Raw genomic sequence first — 11,385 nt, 5'->3', positions numbered from 1 at the left:
TGTGTGTCCTGTGTGTGTGTGTCCTGTGTGTGTGTGTGTGTTTGTCCAGTGTGTGTGTGTGTGTGTGTGATCAGTGTGTGTGTGTCCTGTGTGTGTGTGTGTGTGTCCAGTGTGTGTTTGTCCGGTGTGTGTGTGTTCAGTGTGTGTGTGTGTGTGTAGTGTGTGTGTGTCAAGTGTGTGTGTGTGTTCAGTATGTGTGTGTCCAGTGTGTCAGTGTGTGTGTCCTGTGTGTGTGTGTCCAGTGTTTGTGTGTTCAGTGTGTGTGTGTTCCCAGTGTGTGTGTGTGTGTGTGTGTGTGTGTGTGTGTGTGTGTGTGTGTGTGTGTGTGTGTGTGTGTGTGTGTGTGTGTGTGTGTGTGTGTGTGTGTGTCAGTGTTACCATGGTTATTATTTACAGGGACACTGAGGAGTCAACATCCCAAACCCTAAACCCTGGATAGAGGGGCTCAGTGAATGTGGTGTAGAATGTGTACAGGTGGGTCAGTGTGTCAGAGGAGACTCTGTAGAAGGACAGAGTGCCGGCTGGCCAGTCCAGATACACTCCTACTCTGTGGGGGGCTGGAGGAGGGGACGTCTATGGTAGTGGACTTATTATTGTGCCAGGCAGAGTAACTGTTGTCATAGCAGTCCAGACTCCAGGACTTGTCATTCCATCCAATCACACAGTCATCACCCCTTCCTCTCCTGTTGATTCCTTTATATGTCACTCCTATTTCAACCCCTCTCCCACTCCACTCTATCTCCCAGTAACAGCGCCCAGTCAGACCCTCTCTACACAGCACCTGACTCCAGACCTCAAATCTCTCTGGGTGATCAGGATACGGCTGCTCCTCTCTCCTCCATGTCACCTTTCTGTTCTCCTCAGACAGAGAGAAGGAATCTGTTTACTGTGTTTAGGTCCAGTGTGAGATCACAGACATCTGATGGATGAAACCAGACACAATATTAGAAATCATCATCATCCTGAACACACACACACACACACACACACACACACACACACACACACCGGATACACACTCACACTCACATGCTGAACACACAGACACACACACACCGGATACACACTCACACTCACATCCTGAACACACACACACCCTGAACACACACACACACACACCTTCATGCACGCATATTTAATATGACCAAGTAAGTAATGATGGTGGTCTTTGACTTTGACTTCACTTGAATTAAGACTTATTCTTAGTCATATTCTTCACAGCAGTCAACACTCACATTTTCTAAGTCCAGGTTTCATTGTGTTCTCTCCACCATGTTCCACACTGTAGCGGTAAGCAGAAGAACAGACAGTCATTGAGGGATACACCTGAACTCACACACACACACACACACACACACACACACACACACACACACACACACACACACACACACACACACACACACACACACACACTCACACACACATTCAGCATATAACTTTGTACAAGCGGTGGTAAGAATGTTTGTCCGTGTGTGTGTCCAGTGTGTGTCCAGTGTGTGTGTGTGTGTGTTTCCAGTGTGTGTGGGTCCAGTGTGTGTGTGTGTGGGTCCAGTGTGTGTGTGTCCGGTGTGTGTTTCCTTTTTGTGTGTGTGTGTGTCCAGTGTGTGTGTGTGTCCAGTTTGTGTGTGTGTGTGTGTGTCCAGTGTTTGTGTCTGTGTGTGTCCAGTGTGTGTGTGTGTGTGTGTGTGGGTCCAGTGTGTGTGTTTGTCCAGTGTGTGTGTTTGTCCAGAATGTGTACTGTACACACAAACACACACATATTGGACACATACACACACACACACTGGACACACACAGACACACACACTGGACACACACACACACACACACACTGGACACACTCACACACACACACACTGGACACACACACACACACACAGGACCCATGCACTGGACACACACACACACACACACACACACAGTCTTTATATAACTTAGTCCAAGTGGTGGTCAGAATGTTTGTCTTAACTAGCCTGATAACTCCAACATGTCTGATATGAACATTGACATAAACCCTCTACATACTTGAGTTTCTCCAGTCTGCAGTGTGGATCCTCCAGTCCAGCAGAGAGCAGTCTGACTCCTGAGTCTCCTGGGTGATTGTAGCTCAGGTCCAGCTCTCTCAGGTGTGAGGGGTTTGACTTCAGAGCTGAGACCATAGAAGCACAGCCTTCCTCTGTGACTCCACAGCCTGACAGCCTGCAAAGAGTAAAATCATATTAAAACCACACTGCTATTCTTTGGTGGTGAAAATAGTGACAGTATATTTTTTCAACATATTCAGATATATCAGTGTCCTGAAACCTGTCATATCTTTCATAAATGAATTCATTATTAGAAATGACAAATTATCAAAGTATTGCTTGTAGAGAGAAAAATGTACAGTCCAAATATTTGAGTAGAATGACCAGAGCAGTTTAAAAAGCAGTATCAGTCAAAAGACAGACAGTGAGGTATCAGATTTAGATTGTATTGAGTATACAGTCCACACCACATCTATTTTGACAGTGAAGCTAACATTTTAGATGTGGCTCTATACTCCAGCATTTTGGATTTGAGATCAAATGTTTCATATGAGGTGACAGTATATAATGTAACCTTTTATTTGAGGGTATTTTAATACATATCTGTTTCACCGTTTAGAAATGATAGCACTTTATGTATCTAGTCCCCCATTTGAAGAAGTCATAAGTAATCTAACCAATTCACTTATAGTGCATTAAAGTAGTCAAAAGTTGAGTATTTGGTTGTGAACTCGTTGGTTGCATTTGCAGTTGGTTTTGGTTGTGTTTTGGGTTATGTTTTGCCCAATAGTAACTGAATGGTGGATGATGACTGGATTAATCTTCTGTCTAAGTGAGTAGATAACATGTTTCTAAACACTACTGAATTAATCCTGTGATGCCATGATTAATAAAAATTATGAATGAATCATGAATAATAATGAGTGAGAAAGTTACAGAGGCTACAACAAAACATGCTAACCTCTCACCATTACCAATAACAGAGGGGGTCTGATCCTTGTTCCTCTGTAACTTTCTCATTCATCATGATTCACGATTCATTCATGATTATTCATAATCATGGTAGCGTCCACATGAATGTAGAAGTGTTCAGAAACATCTTCTATTCTTACTGACAATACAAGTGAAGTGACTCCAAAATGACAGGACATTATTCACCATTCAGTTTCTATTGGGAAAAACATCATCCAAAAACACAACCAAGACAAACTGCAAATGTATTCAACACGTTTGTAGAATCACAAGCTTGATGTAATCACTGCAGGCAAAGAATATTGGACCAAACACTAAACTTTTTGACTAAATTAATTTGTCTAAATAATTATGACTTTTTCAAATAGGAGAACTACATAATAAAGTATTTTCATTTCTAAACGGTAAAATTTACAGCGAGGGAAAAAAAGTATTTGATCCCCTGCTGATTTTGTACGTTTGCCCACTGACAAAGACATGATCAGTCTATACTTTTTATGGTAGGTTTATTTGAACAGTGAGAGACAGAATAACAACAAAAAAATCCAGAAAAACGCATGTCAAAAATGTTATAAATTGATTTGCATTTTAATGAGGGAAATAAGTATTTGACCCCTCTGCAAAACATGACTTAGTACTTGGTGGCAAAACCCTTGTTGGCAATCACAGAGGTCAGACGTTTCTTTTAGTTGGCCACCAGGTTTGCACCCATCTAAATATAATATGAATAATAATAATAAATAATAATAATATGCCATTCTCATGAGGGATTTTGTCCCACTCCTCTTTGCAGATCTTCTCCAAGTCATTAAGGTTTCGAGGATGACGTTTGGCAACTCGAACCTTCAGCTCCCTCCACAGATTTTCTATAGGATTAAGGTCTGGAGACTGGCTAGTCTTAATGTGCTTCTACTTGAGCCACTCCTTTGTTGCCTTGGCCGTGTGTTTTGGGTCATTGTCATGCTGGAATACCCATCCACGACCCATTTTCAATGCCCTGGCTGAGGGAAGGAGGTTCTCACTCAAGATTTGATGGTACATGGCCCCGTCCATCGTCCCTTTGATGCGGTGAAGTTGTCCTGTCCCCTTAGCAGAAAAACACCCCCAAAGCATAATGTTTCCACCTCCATGTTTGACGGTGGGGATGGTGTTCTTGTGGTCATAGGCAGCATTCCTCCTCCTCCAAACACGGCGAGATGAGTTGATGCCAAAGAGCTCGATTTTGGTCTCATCTGACCACAACACTTTCACCCAGTTCTCCCTCTGAATCATTCAGATGTTCATTGGCAAACTTCAGACGGCCATGTATATGTGCTTTCTTGAGCAGGGGGGACCTTGCGGGCGCTGCAGGATTTCAGTCCTTCACGGCGTAGTGTGTTACCAATTGTTTTCTTGGTGACTATGGTCCCAGCTGCCTTGAGATCATAGACAAGATCCTCCCGTGTAGTTCTGGGCGGATTCCTCACCGTTCTCATGATCATTGCAACTCCACGAGGTGAGATCTTGCATGGAGCCCCAGGCCAAGGGAGATTGACAGTTCTTTTGTGTTTCTTCCATTTGCGAATAATCACACCAACTGTTGTCACCTTCTCACCAAGCTGCTTTGCGATGGTCTTGTAGCCCATTCCAGCCTTGTGTAGGTCTACAATCTTGTCTCTGACATCCTTGGAGAGCTCTTTGGTCTTGGCCATGGTGGAGATTTTGGAATCTGATTGATTGATTGCTTCTGTGGACAGGTGTCTTTTATACAGGTAACAAACTGAGATTAGGAGAACTCCCTTTAAGAGTGTGCTCCTAATCTCAGCTCATTACCTGTATAAAAGACACCTGGGAGCCAGAAATCTTTCTGATTGAGAGGGGGTCAAATACTTATTTCCCTCATTAAAATGCAAATCAATTTATAACATTTTTGACATGCGTTTTTCTGGATTTTTTTGGTGTTATTCTGTCTCTCACTGTTCAAATAAACCTACCATTAAAATTATAGACTGATCACTTCTTTGTCAGTGGGCAAACGTACAAAATCAGCAAGGGATCAAATACTTTTTTCCCTCACTGTATATATATGAAAATCTTTAAATAAAAGGTGACATTCTGTACTGTTGCATAATATGAAACATTGTATCTAAAAACCAAATGTAAAACTGTAAGCTTCACTGTCCAAACACATATGGTGTGGACTATGTGTGCCTGGTAAACACATGTGGATCTGGTGAACAGTTATCACTTGTTGACCAACTACAGGAATACTGACCTCAGAGTCTCCAGTTTACAGTGGGGATTCCCCAGTCCAGCAGAGAGCAGCTTCACTCCTGAATCCTTCAGGTCATTGTTACTCAGATCCAGCTCTCTCAGGTGTGAGGGGTTTGACTTCAGAGCTGAGATCAGAGAAGCACAGCCTTCCTCTGTGACTAGACAGCCTGACAGCCTGCAAAGAGTCAAATCATATTAAAACCACACTGCTATTCTTTGGTGGTGAAAATAGTGGCAGTATATTTTTTCAACATATTCAGATATATCAGTGTCCTGAAACCTGCCATATCTATTCATAAATTAATGAATATATCATTATTAGAAATGATCATAATATTGCTTGTAGAGAGAAACATGTATAGTACAAATATTTGAGTAGACTGACCAGAGCAGTTTAAAAAGCAGTATCAGTCAAAAGACAGACAGTGAGGTATCAGATTTAGATTGTATTGAGTATACAGTCCACAATATATCTATTTTGACAGTGAAGCTAACATTTTAAATGTGGCTCTATACTCCAGCATTTTGGATTTCAGATTAAATGTTTCATATGAGGTGACAGTATATAATGTCACCTTTTATTTGAGGGTATTTTAATACGTATCTGTTTCTGTCACGCCCTGACTCTAGGGACATGTATTGGTTGAGTCATGGTGTGTGTTTTCTGTGTTGGGTTTGTCTATGTTAGTTTCTAGATCGTTTAGATCTATGTTGGCCAGGGTGGTTCCCAATCAGAGGCAGCTGTAGCTCGTTGTCTCTGGTTGGGGACCATACTTAGGTAGCCTGTTGGCACTAGTGGGGTGTGGGATCTTGTTCCGTGTGAGGTATGTTATTTGTCTACCTTGGACTTCACGTTTCGTTTGTTGTTTTGTCGTGTGTTTAGTCGTGAAATAAATATGAATGCATATCACGCTGTGCCTTGGTCCTTTCGTTCATGAACGATCGTGACAGTTTCACCGTTTAGAAATAAAAGCACTTTACGTATCTAGTCCCCCATTTGAAGAAGTCCTAAGTATACTGACCAATTCACTTATAGTGCATTAAAGTAGTCAAAAGTTGAGTATTTGGTTGTAAACTCGTTGGTTGCATTTGCAGTGTGTTTTGGGTTATGTTTTGTCCAATAGTAACTGAATGGTGGATGATGACTGGAGTAATTTTCTGTCTAAGTGAGTAGATAACATGTTTCTAAACACTACTAAATTAATCCTAATGATGCCATGATCAAGAAAAATTATGAATGAATCATGAATAATAATGAGTGAGAAAGTTACAGAGGCTACAACAAAACATGCTAACCTCTCACCATTAAACTCAAATAAAAGGTGACATTCTGTAATGTCACCTAATATGAAACGTTTTATCTCAAATCCAAAATGCTGGAGCATAGCACCAAATTTAAAACTGTAAACTTCACTGTCCAAACACATATGGTGTGGACTATGTGTGCCTGGTAAACACATGTGGATCTGGTGAACAGTTATCACTTGTTGACCAACTACAGGAATACTGACCTCAGAGTCTCCAGTTTACAGTGGGGATTCCCCAGTCCAGCAGAGAGCAGCTTCACTCCTGAATCCTTCAGGTCATTGTTACTCAGATCCAGCTCTCTCAGGTGTGAGGGGTTTGACTTCAGAGCTGAGATCAGAGAAGCACAGCCTTCCTCTGTGACTAGACAGCCTGACAGCCTGCAAAGAGTCAAATCATATTAAAACCACACTGCTATTCTTTGGTGGTGAAAATAGTGGCAGTATATTTTTTCAACATATTCAGATATATCAGTGTCCTGAAACCTGCCATATCTATTCATAAATTAATGAATGTTCATTATTAGAAATGATCATATATTGATTGTAGAGAGAAACATGTATAGTACAAATATTTGAGTAGACTGACCAGAGCAGTTTAAAAAGCAGTATCAGTCAAAAGACAGACAGTGAGGTATCAGATTTAGATTGTATTGAGTATACAGTCCACATTATATCTATTTTCACAGTAAAGCTAACATTTTAAATGTGGCTCTATACTCCAGCATTTTGGATTTGAGATCAAATGTTTCATATGAGGTGACAGTATATAATGTCACCTTTTATTTGAGGGTATTTTAATACATATCTGTTTCACCATTTAGAAATGAAAGCACTTTATGTATCTAGTCCCCCATTTGAAGACGTCATAAGTATTCTAACCAATTCACTCATAGTGTATTAAAGTAGTCAAAAGTTGAGTATTTGGTTGTAAACTCGTTGGTTGCATTTGCAGTTTGTTTTGGTTGTGTTTTGGGTTATGTTTTGCCCAATAGTAACTGAATGGTGGATGATGACTGGAGTAATTTTCTGTCTAAGTGAGTAGATAACATGTTTCTAAACACTACTAAATTAATCCTGATGATGCCATGATTAAGAAAAATCATGAATGAATCATGAATAATAATGAGTGAGAAAGTTACAGAGGCTACAACAAAACATGCTAACCTCTCACCATTACCAATAACAGAAGGGGTATGATCCTTGTTCCTCTGTAACTTTCTAATTAATCATCATTCACGATTCATTCATGATTATTCATAATCATGGTAGCATCCACATAAATGTAGAAGAGTTCAGAAACATCTTCTATTCTTACTGACAATATAAGTGAAGTAACTCCAAAATGACAGGACATTATTCACCATTCAGTTTCTATTGAGAAAAATATAATCTAAAACACAACCAAGACAAATTGCAAATGTATTCAACACGTTTGTAGAATCACAAGCTTGATGTAATCACTGCGGGTAAGGAATATGGGACCAAATACTAAACTTATGACTACTTTAATACAATATAAGTGAATTTGTCAAAATTATTAGGAATTTTCAAATGGGAGAACTAGATACATAAAGTGCTTTCATTTCTAAACAGTAACACAGATATGTATGAAAATATCCTCAAATAAAAGGTGACATTCTGTCCTGTCACCTAATATGAAACATTTTATCTCAAATCCAAATAACTGGAGCATAGCTCCAAATGTAAAACTGTAAGCTTCACTGTCCAAACACATATGGTGTGGACTACGTGTGCCTGGTAAACACATGTGGATCTGGTGAACAGTTATCACTTGTTGACCAACTACAGGAATACTGACCTCAGAGTCTCCAGTTTACAGTGGGGATTCCCCAGTCCAGCAGAGAGCAGCTTCACTCCTGAATCCTTCAGGTCATTGTTACTCAGATCCAGCTCTCTCAGGTGTGAGGGTTTGACTTCAGAGCTGAGACCAGAGAAGCACAGCCTTCCTCTGTGACTCCACAACCTGACAACCTGACAGAGAGATCATCATGATTTCACAAACACACTGTTAATTTAACACCAGTAGTGTAGAAGGACAATGGCAGATGCATTTGGTTTATTCTCTTAAACAACATATAGATTCATCTTCCGTCTCCTAGAATTGTATGGTCATATTGTTGTACTAATGTGAAGACCAATGCACTGATTCAGTACGTTTTTCTATTTATTATTATATATTATATACATATTATAATACATATTTTACTCTAAACTTAATATTTCTTCCTGATGATTAGTTCTTATATGTCATGTTATGTACTCACAGAGCAACTCTGGAGGCTTTGACCACTGGCAGCAGCCTCAGAAGACCTTCCTCTGATCTGGAGTATTTCTTCAGGTCAAACACATCCAACTCCTTTTCTGAAATCAGCAACACAAAGACCAGAGCTGACAACTGTGCAGGTGAAAGTTTGGCTTCTGAGAGACTTCCTGAACTAAGGTATCTTTGGATCTCCTCCACTAGAGAATGGTCATTCAGTTCATTCAGACAGTGGAACAGATTGATGCACCTCTCTGGAGAGGGATTCTCCCTGATCTTCTCCTTGATGTACTTGACTGTTTCTTCATGGCTCTGTGAGCTGCTTCTTGTCTTTGTCAGTAGACCTCGTGAAGAGCTTCTGATTGGACTCCAGTGAGAGGCCCAGAAGGAAGCGGAGGAACAGGTCCAGGTTTCCCGTTTCACTTTGTAAGGCTTCATCCACAGCACTCTTGTAGAAAGTAACTTCAGTCTTGTGTCTGAGCAGCGAAGAAAAGTTACTGGACGTTGTTTGAAGTTTGTCCGTTAGATTCTCATTGCTGTTGATGAATGAGAGGAACACAAATACAGCAGCCAGAAACTCCTGAATGCTCAGATGCACGAAGCAGTACACCTTGTCCTGGTACAGCCCACATTCCTCTTTAAAGATCTGTGTGCACAATCCTGAGTACACTGAGGCTTCATTGACATCAATGCCAGCCTTGCTAAGGTCTTCTTCATAGAAAATCAGATTGCCCTTCATAAGCTGTTGAAAAGCCAGTTTTCCCAGTGACAGAATGCTCTCTTTATTCCAGTGTGGACCTGTCTCTTCTTTCCCAATATACTTTTCATTCTTCTGTTTGGTATGAAACTCCACAAGGTGTGAGTACATCTCAGTCAGAGTCTTGGGCATCTCCTCTGTACTCAACATGTGTTCAAGGACTATTGCAGAAATCCAACAGAAGACTGGAATGTGGCACATGATGTGGAGGCTCCTTGATGTCTTTATGTGTGAGATGATTCTGCTGGCCAGGTCCTGATCACTGAATCTCTTCCTGAAGTACTCCTCCTTCTGTGGGTCATTGAACCCTCGTACCTCTGTCACCTGGTCAACACACCCTGAAGGGATCTTATTGGCTGCTGCAGGTCGGGTAGTTATCCAGAGGAGAGCAGAGGGAAGCAGATTTCCCTTGATGAGATTTGTCAGCAGAACATCCACTGAGGTTGACTCTGTGACGTCACAACAGATCTTGTTCTTCTGGAAGTCTAGGGGCAGTCGGCACTCATCCAGACCATCAAAGATGAACAGAACTTTGTACTTGTCGTAGTTGGAGATTCTTGATTCTTTGGTTTCGATTGAGAAGTGATTGAGAAGTTCAATGAAAGTGTGTTTTTCCATTTTCATCAAATTCAGCTCCCGAAAAGGGAATGAAAATACAAATTGGACATCCTGATTTGCTTTTCCTTCAGCCCAGTCCAGAATGAACTTCTGCACAGAGACTGTTTTTCCAATGCCAGCGACTCCCTTTGTCAGCACAGTTCTGATAAGTTTGTCTTTTTCCAGTTAAGGGTTTGAAGATGTCGTTACATTTGATTGCAGTCTCTGGTCTTGCTTGCTTCCTGGTTGTTGTCTCAATCTGTCTCAGCTCATGTTCATTATTGACCTCTCCTGTTCCACCCTCTGTGATGTAGAGCTCTGTGTAGATCTTATTGAGAAGTGTTGGGTTTCCTTGTTTAGCGATCCCCTCAAATACACATTGAAACTTCTTCTTTAGATTAGATTTGAGTTCACGTTGAAGAATCACAGCACGCTCATCTGAATCTAGAAATAACACAGAGGATATTAATATTACATCTGTTTTAATGCCTACAGTATTGTAAGACTTTAAATTATAATCATTTATTCTCTTAACTGTCTGTATAAATCTGTAAATGTTTTCATAATGCATTACACACTGGTGTGACTGATTTATATCATTATTGGTATTATTGATGGCATTAATAATGTTCTCTCTCTCTCTCTCTCCTCTGTCTCTCCTCTTCTCTCTGTCTAAATTAATCAACACAACACATCCCTGCTGCTACTTGATGAGGTCACTAGGTGTTGTGTTAAGGCTGCTACAATATCATTGAGTTACACAGCTACTTTAGCTGTACTTTAGCTACAGCTTTTAAATGTTCTAAAACAGCATTCAACATGAGGCAGACAGCTCTTACTTTTCTCCAGTGTGTCAGCAAGCTCATTCTGGTTCATTTTCCCTCAGGACGTGCAGTGTGATCTTCAGAGCCCCCTCTCTGGCACTGCTCTCCTGCTTCTCATCTTCAGCATCCACCACTTCCTTATCCTGCTTCTGACTCTCAAAGCCTTCTGGGAGTTCTGGACTAAGAATCCTCTTGAACATCTTCAGCTCCTTCTTCACAAATGTCATAATATTCTCTTCAAGCAACTGAAATAAATCAAGTAAATAAGTTAAGCAAGAGACTAAATGCTTTCTCATTAACACATTAATGAATGATTGACAGATCAACTTTACTTGAGGTAAACAAAAACAAATGTACATAACAGGAC

At 40.6% G+C, this 11,385-nt stretch overlaps 1 pseudogene; it reads right to left on the bottom strand.

Annotated features, from left to right (window-relative positions):
- Nucleotides 1–444: 444 nt before the first annotated feature.
- On the bottom strand, nucleotides 445–6,915 carry LOC123483054 (annotated as a pseudogene).
- Between the last annotated feature and the right edge of the window lie 4,470 nt (nucleotides 6,916–11,385).

Source organism: Coregonus clupeaformis, unplaced genomic scaffold (assembly GCF_020615455.1).
Source record: "Coregonus clupeaformis isolate EN_2021a unplaced genomic scaffold, ASM2061545v1 scaf0017, whole genome shotgun sequence".
In the NCBI taxonomy this organism is placed as follows: domain Eukaryota; kingdom Metazoa; phylum Chordata; class Actinopteri; order Salmoniformes; family Salmonidae; genus Coregonus; species Coregonus clupeaformis.
Note: the sequence above shows the minus strand (reverse complement) of the source record. Positions and strands in the feature narration are given on the sequence as shown.